At 43.4% G+C, this 14119-nt stretch overlaps 1 long non-coding RNA gene across 1 annotated transcript; it reads right to left on the reverse strand.

Moving 5' to 3' along the window:
* Positions 1-3: 3 nt before the first annotated feature.
* LOC144135207 (uncharacterized) lies at positions 4-9810 on the reverse strand. The gene is made up of 4 exons (XR_013315407.1): positions 9698-9810; positions 8119-8140; positions 3101-3210; positions 4-55 (listed from the first exon to the last, which is right to left on the reverse strand). It is a non-coding gene; the product is annotated as an uncharacterized LOC144135207 (long non-coding RNA).
* Between the last annotated feature and the right edge of the window lie 4309 nt (positions 9811-14119).

Below are 14119 nucleotides of genomic sequence, written 5' to 3' on the forward strand. Positions count from 1 at the left end.
CCGCCTCCACCGCCTCCACCGCCGCTCTCCTCGGGCTCCTCGGAGATGTCGACTCCTGCGTGCAATACATTTTGTCCCCCCCCCCCCCAAAAAAAAGGGCATGAAGGGCAATTATGTTCAACCTTCTACTACCATACGAACACGACACACTGAGGAATACACACGGCAGCTTTTCTTTGCAGCAACAAATTCGTTCAACTGAAGCTTCTTCTCCCGAACAATCTCCGATTGGAACTTGCTCCCAGAATCCCTTTTTCAAATTAGTAGTTTTAGCAATTCAATGGAAGAAAATTTCTTTGGTTTGTCTCATTTGTATTACTATTAATGTTTTTTATTGCCTTTGTTCTCGCCGAATAATGACGTTTACTTTATTTTCCTTTCTTTTATGTGTTTACTCTGCTGAATGCCCTTCCTGCTTGGGCGATATATGCCTGCAGTACTTTTAAATAATAAACAAACAAACAAATAAATAAATAACTAAATAAATAAATAAATGAGCTCCGTACTCGTCTGTATCCTAAGCGGCAGCTTCGCAGGCCATTTTTTGTCTGCAACTTGTCTCTGCTGAAAAAAGTTGTATGAAGCCAATAACCTCATAGACGCTTCGTCATACAAATGTCATGCAATTTGTATGGTATTGCATGCCTTCTGTGTGAAATACTGCAAAAGTTTATTTCATCATACGACTTTTCTCAACAAGGGTGAGTTTGAATTATCATGGTTAGTTGGTGTTTGCAAAAAAATAGCAGCAGCAGCAGTCAGCATAAGATTCTTCTTTACACTGGTATTTGTTGCAGGAAGGGTTGTTTTCCTCTTAAAAACGGCGACTTCCTACGATAAGCGAGCGGCATCAGAGTTTTGCATAAATATCTAGCGAATGTGAACGGGCTAGACTTATAAAACAAGTATTTGTGTGCTGTTCAAAACAACATATCCCCCCGCTAAGTTTCTTTGTTTCTGGTTTCTTCAACTCTTATTTAGGCTGGCGATGACACCCAACTGCCATGTTATCAACGTTTATAACTTCGCTTGAATGAACCTAAAATCCTACAGTATTAGTTTTATAATGCTCCCAAAGAAAATTTGATGTCAGGCCTTATGTCACGAAATTCGGCACATCTTCGAAAAAACAGCGCTGCGCATAAGCAATGGCGCCCGCGCTCTGTAAAATAAAACACAAAAAAAACAGCGAGGAAGGAACCCCGGAGAGCGCGTAGCTTTGCGTGGGCTGCAGCCCTTTCCGTTTTGCTCGCCGGCGCGGCGCCAAAGGAGACGCGGCCGCGCGCGCCGTCGATTGTTCTATAATGTCGGAGTAGTTTCTACTCGTCGACGGAAAGGGGGGTAACCTTGTCCGCGCTAAAGTGATACCCTCTCCCCATCGCTCTTGCGCCGATGCCTTCACGTCGCGAGAATGACCCAGATTTTTCTGGAAGGCGGTTTCCGCGCTCGACCAACGGGGTCGCGCGCCCGGCGCGAGAGGGAGAAGGAGGTTGTGCAGTTGACACTGCGTGTATGTGCGCACGTGCCTTGGCGCGAAGAACAAACAGACGAGGACTGCGCCTATAAATGAGGGGCTTCAACCGCTGTCTGTTAGCCCGAGCCGCCGTTTGAGCTTCCGAGAAGCGCGCCCGCTCGACTCCCGGGATAACACCACAGCCAAGCCACGGACCAACGAGGCAACGTGCGCCAGCCTACGGATCGGCCCCTTCGAGCTCCTCAGGTCGTCGGACTGTCGCAGTGCCCGGTGAACAAATTGTGTTTTGTTTGTTGTCTCTGTCTCTTTTCGTGCACTTTGGGTGCAGGGATTTTATTGTATTGTGATCTCTCTCTATTGTTACTTTGCACGAGTTGCATTGTATTTGTAAATCACTTTGTATGTGCTCGTACGAGTGACTGTGAAATCCTCTGTATCGTCTCTTCGCTGTATAAACTTTGTTTTGTTGGTGAATCTTTGGCTCCGACCCATTCTCTGACTTACGACCGGCGAACGCTGGACACCAAACGACCAACCCCCTTGTCACTTGGTAGCTGGTCTCCGGCTGAGCTTGCTATGCTGAATCGAGGGCATCTCCTTTGTGACCGAGACCGCTATACCCACACGCTCTAAGGGTGTCTGAGAGCGCACGCAAAAGTGCGCCAAATGGCGACAAACTATCATTTGGTAAACCTTCCATGCTTTGCATAATCTCATTTAGGTCATACAACACTAAAATATTACTTATTTGAGTAGGGCTCAGTATAGCAGTAATCGCAGTATTTAAAGCGCTCAAATATTATATGACAAAATGGGAACGCGCGTAACAGCTACAAACACATCTTCCCAACCGCAGCCACTCAGGTTGCTCAGCGAAATGGAGTCAGGTTTCTAACAAGGGTGTTGCCAATGCACGTATCTGCACTTAGCCTAAATTACGCTTCTAGTTTTCGTGAAATTGCGCCCTAAAATTATTTGATACAAATGTTGCTCTCAAGTTTTCAGTCTATTTCGGTGGATTGACATTGTAGAATGAAATTTTACCTGATTTCTAATGTGCTTTATATACATGACAACTTTTGGTATGAAATACATATATAACGCTATTGCGCACTCGCGCGCATGAATCCTCTTATTACTGGGATATTATTTTACCACAGAGGCATTGCTGAAATCAATCAAACATCGTTCGGCCTCCATCACCTTAGCTTTGTTTCACGGGGCAGCTTGCAGGGAATCGTTTTTCACCTCTGCGGAGTTAACACTGCGGACGGCTGTGGTGTAACACTACTTGCAGCTGTTTTTTCACATTCGGGGATGTATTGCATAAAATTCCTATGATGCGACATGCAAAACACGTGGAGGACTACACTGAATGATAAGTCTTTAAAGATCTCACGTGTCACGTCCCTGCCTCGTGGAATGGCAACGATGCACGCTTCAAGTTACGAACGCTTTGACGTCCGGAATTATTAACACGAAAAGCTCACTGGTTTTCGTGTGGAAATTAGAAATCGCCTTGTGAATAATTTGTGCTCTACAGTTGCCCGTTGTTCTGTAAGCGGCGACTGAAACCTTGGCTCGTCTCTAAGTGTTTCAAGGCGATGAGTTCTACTTTGCATTCACCGGTATCGGTTCCGGTGAAGATGAAGAGCACCATCCCGATGAGGACCACTAGCAAGCAGCATCCAATGATGGCGAACAAGAGCTGCCTGGTGTCTTGACCTTCACCGTCTCTGCAAATGCAAAGCAAACGGTGAAGTGTAAGTGAGTGAAGCCAACTCTCCACCAGGCAGAGTAAGCTGAGACATAGGACACACCCTTTGTTGACTACAAACATGCACTCAGATAACACCATTTAAACTCTATCAATATAACCCTTCGCTCTACAAACCATAGCGCCCACACTGTGGCGAAAAAGCTGCGGCTTTCCACATGGCTTTGGCGTGCCAATTCAATCCCGCTATTGAGACTTCATAACCCCAATGTGGAGCAGTGGAAGGCCACTCTGCATAGTGAGGACCGCAACCAGCAACGAGGACTGGTTCGCAGGGACCACGTTGCGGCGCAGGCCAATGGGCTGCCGGAATAGGCGTGCTGAGACATAGGACACACCCTTTGTTGACTACAAACATGCACTCAGATAACACCATTTAAACTCTATCAATATAACCCTTCGCTCTACAAACCATAGCGCCCACACTGTGGCGAAAAAGCTGCGGCTTTCCACATGGCTTTGGCGTGCCAATTCAATCCCGCTATTGAGACTTCATAACCCCAATGTGGAGCAGTGGAAGGCCACTCTGCATAGTGAGGACCGCAACCAGCAACGAGGACTGGTTCGCAGGGACCACGTTGCGGCGCAGGCCATTGGGCTGCCGGAATAGGCGTGCCAACCAAGACTCTGAGAACTGCCATTCTTTGAATAAAGTTTTCAGTAGATCAATCATACCACGTAGGGTATGCTTTTTCCCGCCGCTCGGCTTGGTGTATGCAGTACATGCTCCAAAACGGCTAGAACTGTTCATTAGTACTCTCGCATCCCCTTATAATACGTCCCGCTAGAACCAAGCAAGACATGCACTGTGTTGTGCCCTGGACCGCCTCGATCCTCGCCCATTAACAGAGCAAAAGATCCTCGGTCCGTGGCCACAGCAGTCGACTGCCCTGAAGGCATACAAGGCACTCTTTGCCTGCTTGAGAGCGACTCGATTGAGTGACAAATTGTGACAGCGTTGTGCGTGTGTGTGTTATGCCGTTTTCCCCTTCTCTCTTCCTCCTTTTAGTCCCCTAATTCCTCTTCCCCAGTTCAGGGTAGCCAACCGGAGCCCCTTTCTGGTTAACATCCCTGCCTTTCCTTCCTCCTCTTTATCTCTCTCTAGAACCAAGCCCTCACCAATCGGTCTTGCACACTCCGGAACCATCGCGCCGCCACCCTCGTCCAAAACCTATTCCAATGCCCGGTGGATCTCCACCGCGGGACTTGCAGCACCTCACCGCCTGGAAGTACTGGAAGACATTGCTGCGCTCTGAAAACCGGTCCGGCAGAAGACCGCCACAGACCGCGCTGCTGAAGACATGTGCCGCGGGAACATGAATGTTTGTGTCTTGTGTGGTAATGCAGGGGCCAGGCCTGGGCTTGGTTACCCCAAACCTTTCTGTTCAAATATGGTTTTTACTTTACTACTGTTCCTACTTACAAAAGGTCGCATTATTCTTAATGTATTTGGACTATGTTTCGCTCTTCAATTGAGGCTCTCTAATTCACTCGGTGCTTTCCAATTCCAACGGGCACCTGACGACACTTGAAGACTGTTTCGGTTTTAGCTGTTGTAAGTCGGACTTCGTGATAACGCAGTTAGTGGCTGCTGGCTTTACCTGGTAAGTGCACCACGAATTCGAACGGGTGTCGGCTGACCTTTGACGGCCTACTAAAGGGCGGCTGGTTTTTGAGGTCATTGTTTTAATAATCACCAAGAAACAATTAATACTCCATGACTGTTAAGAAAATTTCTTTCTCAGGTTACACTGTTTTTTTTAAGTGTTACCTTAGCACGCTGCATGCAGGGCTTTGTTATGGACAATTTAATTTATTTTGCTATTATGCTAGTATTACTGGTGGATGTGGAGGCTCAACGGCAGTTGCAATAACAAGGCCACGTTTTGTTTAAGATTGAGTGAATGTTTCTACTGCACTACGATTTATTTTTATTAATCCTTGTCTCTAACATCGCACACATATTCTATGCCCTGGATACTTGATAAATCTCATGGTTGAAGTGGCTATCGCTCTTCGAGGCAGTGAGGTAGGCCTCGGCCGTCTGTTTCTTTTAAAGAAATCGAATATCAATAATATGGAGAAACCAGTGCTAACGGTCTGCCTTGGAACTTCCCGAATAAATAAGGAGACGGCCAACTAAAATCACTAACAATAAACAATGCCGCTGATGTCGACAAACGGCAAATTTCTTGTTTGCTTACTCCTTGTTGTCCACGCTATTAACTGCGCTTATAACATGAAATCATGCATCACTGGCCATACAGCACGCGTCAATATCCACCGGATGCTGTATTACATTACGTGGACTTACCTGGCTCTCAAATTCAGGATGAAGACGGAAATATTTATAGAATTGACCTACAGATAGCGGTGGCCATACAACATGTACAACATAAATCGCAATTTCATATCCTGAGTGCCACGTCCGCGGATGTGCGCTGTAGAGTCTTTCTTCAAGATCAACGCATTTAAAAATAAAGGAAAACAGAGAACGCGTAATAATAGATAAGAAGAGAAACGCGTTATTTTCACTAAAAGCAGAGCTTACAATACTTGCGAAAGCACAGAATAAAACAAAACATATTTTCCCCATCCCTGACCAATTTTTGAATAATTTGCTGTGCTTCCACAGATAGCTTTTATTGCTTGAATCCCAAAGTCTTGGCTAAATCTCCACTGCTTTCAAAACAGTTATTACGAAGGGATTTTTGTGTGCGCATAGCCAGATTGTTTAGAGCGGTGGAAAAGTTTTTAACAACAGTTTTCTCATATATATAACTGTCTATCTCTAGCGGACAAATCCAAACACACCGAAAAAGAACCACTGATTCATTTTACAGAGGACAAAATAGGATGCAGTATTCCTCTGTGTTCGTTTCATTTTTCCTCTCAGCTACTCGCCACCACCTCTTCCCCATCATATGCGTACTATCTGACTGAAGCATTTACTGTAAGTCATGAAAAATCATGAAAATATTATATAAGTAATTTAATTTATCACATGACAGGTTAAAATGTGCTGACTCGTGAAACAACGAACACGACCGCAGATTCCAGCCCTGTTGCCTGTCCACACTTTTAAAACACTGCACGGTCATGTGTAGCATAAATCAAAATTTAAGCATAAAAGCGCCGCAGAAACACGCCAAAGTATGTGCCTGATTGTCGCAGTGGAGAGCAAAACAAAACTCTAGAGAGACATTAACTCAATCATTGCGAAAAGCCGTGCAGCCGATTCATGAGGTAATGATATATAATCTGAATGAGCAGCAAAACTCAGGTGCCACACAGATGACGCAGCACTGGGCTCTCGTTCGGATTGAAAAATTCCATACGACGACTCTCATGAAGGTGTAGGTTTGTAGCGACTCAATTAGAGTATGTCTCCATACGACTCATGCGGAAAGCACGCAGTGTATGCGCACTCTTCGAAGATCACAAACGGAGGTGCCACCGTAATACCGTGACACATATCGAGTCAGTATGACGTCAGGTAAATTTATACGGTGCCCACTAATTATACGAAATCCTCATGGAAGGAGTTTGAAACCAAAAAGGGAGACGCATGAAAAGTTTTGGGATTTCAGTATATTTTTTCTTATCATTTGGGCTCATTATGAGCCGCCTTTCCATACTGCATTTTTAGAGCAGCGTAGCCTTTCGCAGCTACTAATAAATGTATTACCGCGGGGAAGCGGAAAAGCTGCACGGTCTGTACGTTCTCTAAGCAGTCGTGCGCAAAACAAATTTGGTTGATTCCTGGCTGCGCGCGGTCTGCGATACCTCTCCATAATTTACTTCATCCTAGATTAGGACGGCATGATGACTATCGACCATACTATTTATCATTATGAATATTTTTAAACCCATAAAAATTTATTACAAGGAATTAATAACAGTGCGGCCGGTGTCCCAAGAATAATAGAACCTATTAAAATATTAAAAAAACAAATATTTGAAAACACCGCCAAGAATATTAAAAACACTCCGAAGAAACGAATCTCGGACGAGGAATTTTAAAACTAAGAACAGTAAGAGCCCATGGCGAAATGAAAATTTTTACCAATGCTAGATGTCTGACAGAAAATGTTCTCGAAATTCTGCATAAACACACTTAATATGATAGTAACTATTTGCGCCACATTTCAATACTTTCGATTCTCGAACTTCATCTTTGACTCGAGGGACACATTCTCCACTAACCACACGATGTCGCAGTAGGCGCAGACATCGAGAGTGATAGAATCGATGAAAGGGAATAGAGCGTAAGAATCACTCTTGATAATCCAGTGTCAAAGCCTTCATAGCAGTTTCAATGCAAAGAAAGGGGCGTGGATGTTACGAATTGCTGCTATCGTAAAGCGGCGCTTCAATGATAGCCGACATGACGCTTTCAAACTAATAATTAGTGGCTCGTTCAATCTGTGGGATGATTGATAAATCGGCTCCTCGTTGGTAGGAACGAGATCTACCTTTATTCTCATAGTAAACGAATTTTGAAACTCAGTAGAGTTGTCCGGTGCTTGTTCGTCTGGCGCTACAGCGATACCGAGGTACCGTGATTTCAGAGCTCTACTGCGTCGTAGTGTCAACCAAGTGGTGCTGGTACAAATTTTGCGTAACATATATTTCTGGTACTAGAATCTCAAAGAATCTGAATAGCTGAAGGAGTTCTTAGTGCTCCAAATCTAATACGCTTCGCATGGTTTTTATGAAACGGCGGTGGAATCGGATGCTCAACTGGCGGTCCTCATTGAGCAGAGTGGCTTTCGAAGGAACCTGTTTTAGTTGTCAAAAGATACATGGGCACGTGGACAGATGCTCCTTACATATGTGGTGTCAAGAACTTAACATGCATACTCACTCAAATCCGCTTTGGCCGATGGCTGTGAAAGAAAAAAAAACAGATTAAGAACATCGACAACGAGGGGACAGGCGAAGTGACTAGAGAAGATGTTTAGGTAAAAAGTGACTTTTGCTTTAAAAACTAATCATGGCTATTTATCATTCTCCGCGCAAGAGCACACATTCCAAGAGACATGTAACTAAGAATTAGCAATTTATTTGCACCGCAATTTAGCAGTGGTCATTGTGCTGCGGAGGGCACATCATGACGAACACTGCACCGAGAATAAGTGGAGGTTTGATTCTTCATCCTCTTTCGGCGCATCTGGACATGGGATAACTAAAACTGGTTCTAAGTGTGTCGTAGTAATATCCTCCCATGTGCTGAGTTGCAACATTTGTTAGTTTCATTAATCATTTCAGAGGTAACAATTGTGTTGTGGAAATATAAACGACGTACATTTGTTTATGCTTTATGGGAGTTTAACGTTCTAAAGCTACTCAGGCTGTGAGGGACGCCATACTGAAGGGCTCCGGAAATTTCGACCACCTGAGGTTCTTTAAAGTGCACTGCCATCGCACAGTACACAGGCCTCTATAATTTCGCCTCCATCAGAATTCGAGCCCTGCAGCAACTGAGCTCCATAACCATTGAGCCACCGCGCAGGTGAATAAAATATATTGTTCTGTTTTTTACTGTTGGCTGGTAAGGTGATCATAGATAAAAAAATTACGACTTTCTCCAAACACTTAGGTAATAAGAGGCTCTCATAACTTGAATATGCGCTTGTATATGTTGTTTTCACTTCTACTCGTAATTATCAGTGCATAAGGGTGTCCCACCACTCTTTGCATCGCATGTGTATCCCTTTTCGTTTTTTGACTGCCACATCAAAGCTTGCTGACTGAAACTCTTCCCATAGTGAGAACTTCTCAACACGCGTTAAATGATGTGAGCTTGACAATTATCACTAGACAGCTGCACAATTCTTTGTATTTAGTTGAAAAAACTGTGGCCTGGCTTCTCCACCCCGCATAGCTGCTGTGCTACAATTTTACTGAATAATATATTATGAAAGTTTTACATTGCCAGGTCTAAGGATCTTTCACAGTATACTATTTTAGTGTTCATATAAAATCAGATTGGCACTTGCGAGCGGAAATTGAATCAATTTTAATGGATACCGTAGAAAGCTTTAATTGGTTTTTCTGTTCAAGTCCAGGCAAAACTGTACACTTGACCACCTAGAACCATCAACTGCAATTAGCAAAGATTACCGCCATCACTGTGTACCTAAGTTGCAAAGGATAAAAAAGGGATTGGTACTAAAGATACTAAAGAGAAGATATTGGTCTTCGGCGCAAATGAAATATTCTGTTGATTTATCATGCAATACTTCAGATTTGGGTGTCACATTCTATATTCTTTAGCGATGAGAAAAAAAGCTGAATTCTCTGCAACACAAACCTTACTCCGCCAAAAAGATTAACTATGCACACACTTGCGCCTCTTTGTCTAGATTTGTTGGTGTCGTAGTGAAGGCCGAAACATGCGAGCACAGCATTAGGAAAAAAATAATTATTACACAAGTACTTACACGACAACTGGCTCACTCCTGGAAATGAAAAATGAACTCTTATTGGTCACTACATAAAAGCCTGGTTGGCAACTCATTAAGCCTATGGTTTACCACCACCGGAAGATTAAAAGAAGCGAAGACCTGGAAATTTGGACCGAGAAATCAAAAAGGTGAAAGAAGCATTCAAAATGTCAACGCTTTATATTGACGGTGCGGTTCAAAAGGAAACACTTCTGCATTGATACTGTTTAAACATTAGCGGTGCGCCCAAGTCATAATAAGAAGTGCTATTAGCAACAATTCAGATTTTACTTTTACTTCGCACCATTCGTTTTTACCTCTTAGTTTCTTTTTACCCATAACGTTTAAAGTTGGCCCGAAAATATGACCAATAAATATTATTGTGCCTTGTTAAATAATTTGTGGACTCTAGGAAAGAATAATGCGGTGAAAATTTCTAAAGCGTCAAAACACATCCTAAAACGTTCCGCATTGCTCGAAAGTTTGGTAATTTAAGTTGGCCGCATATCTGCGAGTGGTAATATATGTTGAAGCGCGTTGCATTTCTTTTGTACGCTTGAGCGCCCTCGCAAGAAGCTCTCTCAAGGCCTCCTACCTTATTAAGAACTTCAGAAGAGGCGGAATACGGTACGGCTTCGACTACGATCTCTAGGGGGCAGCATGGGTTTCATAAGTAGCTTACATGGCATAGTTTTTTTCAGGCAAGGTTTGCGGGTATTTGATTTTAAGGTAGAATATATTGGCTAAATTATTTATTGTTCGGTCTAGGAAGTAATACACTGCCCTAGTCCATACATTCGCGTGTATTGATGGCAAGTGAAAATGTACAGTATTTTAGGGCTCCTATCGAAAGCAGCAGAGGTTGCTCAATTTTTTATTTCAGAAAGAATTGTGTATCCGGCGTGTTCAGTTACACTACAACAATTGTATTTTTCGATAAATTTGTTTTTATTTTAATAATCCGCAAATTTAAGAAAGAGTGCAATGGAACTGCTGAATAACGTCGGATCGGTGACCAGAGATACTGCACCTGAAGTCCTAAAAAATTAGTTGTTTTTGAGGAAAGGAAATGGCGCTGTAGCTGTATCGCTTCTCAGTGGGCACCTGATCCGCATATTGAGGGAAGGAAAAAAGGTTGAAGTCAAAGATGAAAGATAAGAGAAAAGGCTGCGATAGGGTAAGGCCGGTGTAATTTCGACCGCCTGGAGATCTATAACGTGCAAATAAATCGCACAGTACAAGGATGTGTTTTGCGTTTCGGCTCCGTCGAAACTGCCGCCACGGTCGGTATGAAACCCGGGTACTCCGGCTCTGTAGCCCAGCGCCCTAACCAGTGACACACCGCGGCGTAATCTGAAGTCCTAAATGTTATACATAAAAGACAATACACTTGTGGGAAGCACGAAGCATATATTGTCGGGAATTATAACACAATAGTTTATATGTAGCCGTCACATTATTCTTCAGCGATACAAGAAAGAACGACCGCTCACCAACTCGCACAGCGTTCTCCGTCCAGGACACGAATCATGCGTCAGCTTAATATGTTTTTCTTCGAATGCTTTCCGTATAACTATTGCATGTACAGTTTCAAGCATTGTGTTTTGGTGGGTTGGAAAAGGGCGCGACGTCCAGGTGAGACATTATGAGAACATTGTTTTCAGAAATACTTACCAGAGAACTGGCTGCCCCCTATAAAAGAAAAAAAAACTTCGATTGAAAAACTCCCTCGGAATGTGGGGAGAATTCTAGTGAATCACCTTCACGAGAGCAAGGGGAACGAATGGTTGAATGTATGGACGGTTTTATTAGTTGACAATAATTCCAAAGAAAAATGCTGGTGTGCATTTTTTTTTTTGCGCACTGCTTCTAGTAGTCGCAGAAGACGCAAGTACGAGTAGTAAGAAGAATTCTCAGGAGTCCAAAGTTACGCTCCGCCCTTTCGGGACATTTTATTTTTACTCGAGTGCATTCTACCTCTTTATGAGACGCAAATGACTCCCATTTGCTTTGTGCTACCACCATCGCAAAAGGCTCTCGCCCGGACCCCCATCTTTGAGAGAATTGCTGAACAGGCGGAAAACAATGCGACTTCGACTACAATCAGTACATGACAGCATAGGCTTCCTGTGTAGCTTGCATGGCATGGCCTCTTCACCTGGCAATGTTTCGGCGTTTGCGATTTGAAAGTAGAATATATTGGGCGAATATATCATTCCCCGGCCTAGGCATATTATACAACTGGTAAGCTTAAGCACTTACATTAGCGCGCAGCAATTGCGAATGAAAATACAACAGAATTTGAGTCTATTGTACCCAAACCTGCAATGGCTCTCCTGCTTTTTATTTCAGACAAAATCGCGCATCCAACTTCCGTAGTTATAGTACAACAATCGCATTTTTTATACATTATACGTTCAGGTTAAACAACCTACTCATTTAACAAATAAGCTATAGGAAAACTTATATATCCTTCAGATCGGCGACCACCGAAACTGCGCACCGGAATTCCTAAAGTTCATTTTGCAAAGACAAGGTTTCGGTGGTCGGAAAAAATAGAATCTTGTGCGGGATTGTAACACAATGCTTTATTTTTCAGCGTCATGTAATATTCAGAGATAAAAGAAAAAAAATTGCCAGTCACCAACACGCACAGAGTTCTCCGCCGAAGAGACAAATCCTGCCTGCGCTTAACCTTTTTTTCTTGGAGTGTTTTTCGCGTAACACTTCCATGTGTTTTTCATGCAACACGGGCAGATGGGTCATATAAAAATATACTTTTTCTTAAATACTTACCAGAGAACTGGCTCAATCCTGGAAAAGAAAACACCGATTAGTTAATTTTGGAAAAGCTTTCTCGGCGTGTCAGTAGCATTCCACCGTATCACCTTCACAAAAGCAAGGGAAGCGATTGGTTGAATTAAACAGATAAGAGGGTCATGTGAAGGAAGAACACAGAAACAGCCGAGCTTTTAATTGACGATAAGGTTCAAGCCGAAGAAATTCACGCAGGGTTTTCTTTTTTATTTGTGCGCTGCTTCCAGTAATGGTCGATGAGACAAGTGGGAATAACAAGGGCAGTTTTCAGGAAAGCTACCCTCCGGCCTTTTGGGACATTGAGCTGTAACCCAATATTTCACACCACAGCCAAATCGGGGTGCCCAGTCACGGACCCCGACCAGTAAAACGTCCTCCTTGACGTAATCATTACGGATGACTTGATCATGTTTTTTTCTTGCTTTTATTTCCTCATGCTATAGCCAGCTGCTCCCTGTCTTTGTGCACGTCATTGGCGTGACTGCCAAAGTAGCGCCGGCCAGCTTCCGTCACGTTAATTGTTTTGCTGTACTTGTTGCATGATTTTTCAAGTGTAGCGGAAATGAAAGCACCTTCAAATGTCCAAAGCAGGAGCATGCGTAATTTCGAGTGTGGCTCTAAGTTCTCTGCCGCCCGTGGTGCAAGATATCCTCAGTCAAGGTTGGAGTATGTACTAGAGTGGTGGATTGGGGTTGTTGGTCGTGTTGCATGGCTAGAAGAAGCAGCACGAAAAGACAGACAAACACGGAAGTACGGCGCCTGTCCTGATAGCTTCTGTTTGTCCTCATGTTTTCGCGCTGCTCCCTCTAGCTGTTGAGTATGCGATTATAAAGGAATCAAAAAGTATATAATGAATCAATTTCTTTTGCAGAACATTCCAGAGTGCCAGGAGGGGAGCGGCAGCTGCTGAGTAATAATACCACGCGATAAAACGGGGACGAGCGAGACATATGACTATTTTGTCTGTCTTTACATGCGTTTTGCTTCGTGCCGGTTATCAACACACAGTTTCTTTACTATGCCGCATATTAGTTTACACGTTCTTAACGCAAAAATCTAACATGTAGGCAGGCTCATTTTCGATGCTAGAGAGGTGTTCAAGGTAGTATTTATGCAGGTGAAGCTGCTTTCGCTATCGACGTGTGAGCGGCTGCAATGAACCGAAGCTCCAAGGTTTTATGAAATTTTTGTGTTTGCGGGAAGAAGCTGTAAAAAAGACGGCATTCCTTCCCGAACCATATCTACCTGCAGCTCTTCTCAGTTAATATTTATTTATTTTGACTAGTTGTGAAATCGAAATCAAAAAATTAAAATTTAATTAATTTTGTCGGGGAGACAAAAACTTTTCTTTTGCGCACCTGATCGGCACCTCTCGAATGTTTTTAATTTGTTGTTTTCACACAGGAGAGTAGGCCTTCATTAGGCTTTCTGTAAAGGCATTTGGCAGCTTTACATTGCTTTGGAGAGTTAACCACAACCAAAGCCATAATAAAAAAAACGACAGCGCAAAGTCTTGAACATCTACCGGCGTGCATTGTACTCAGTACAGATGAAAAGAGCATGCATTTCTCAACCCCTCATAACTTGTTAGGGCACGTACTT

The sequence above is a fragment of the Amblyomma americanum genome, chromosome 5, assembly GCF_052857255.1.
Source record: "Amblyomma americanum isolate KBUSLIRL-KWMA chromosome 5, ASM5285725v1, whole genome shotgun sequence".
NCBI classification, from domain to species: domain Eukaryota; kingdom Metazoa; phylum Arthropoda; class Arachnida; order Ixodida; family Ixodidae; genus Amblyomma; species Amblyomma americanum.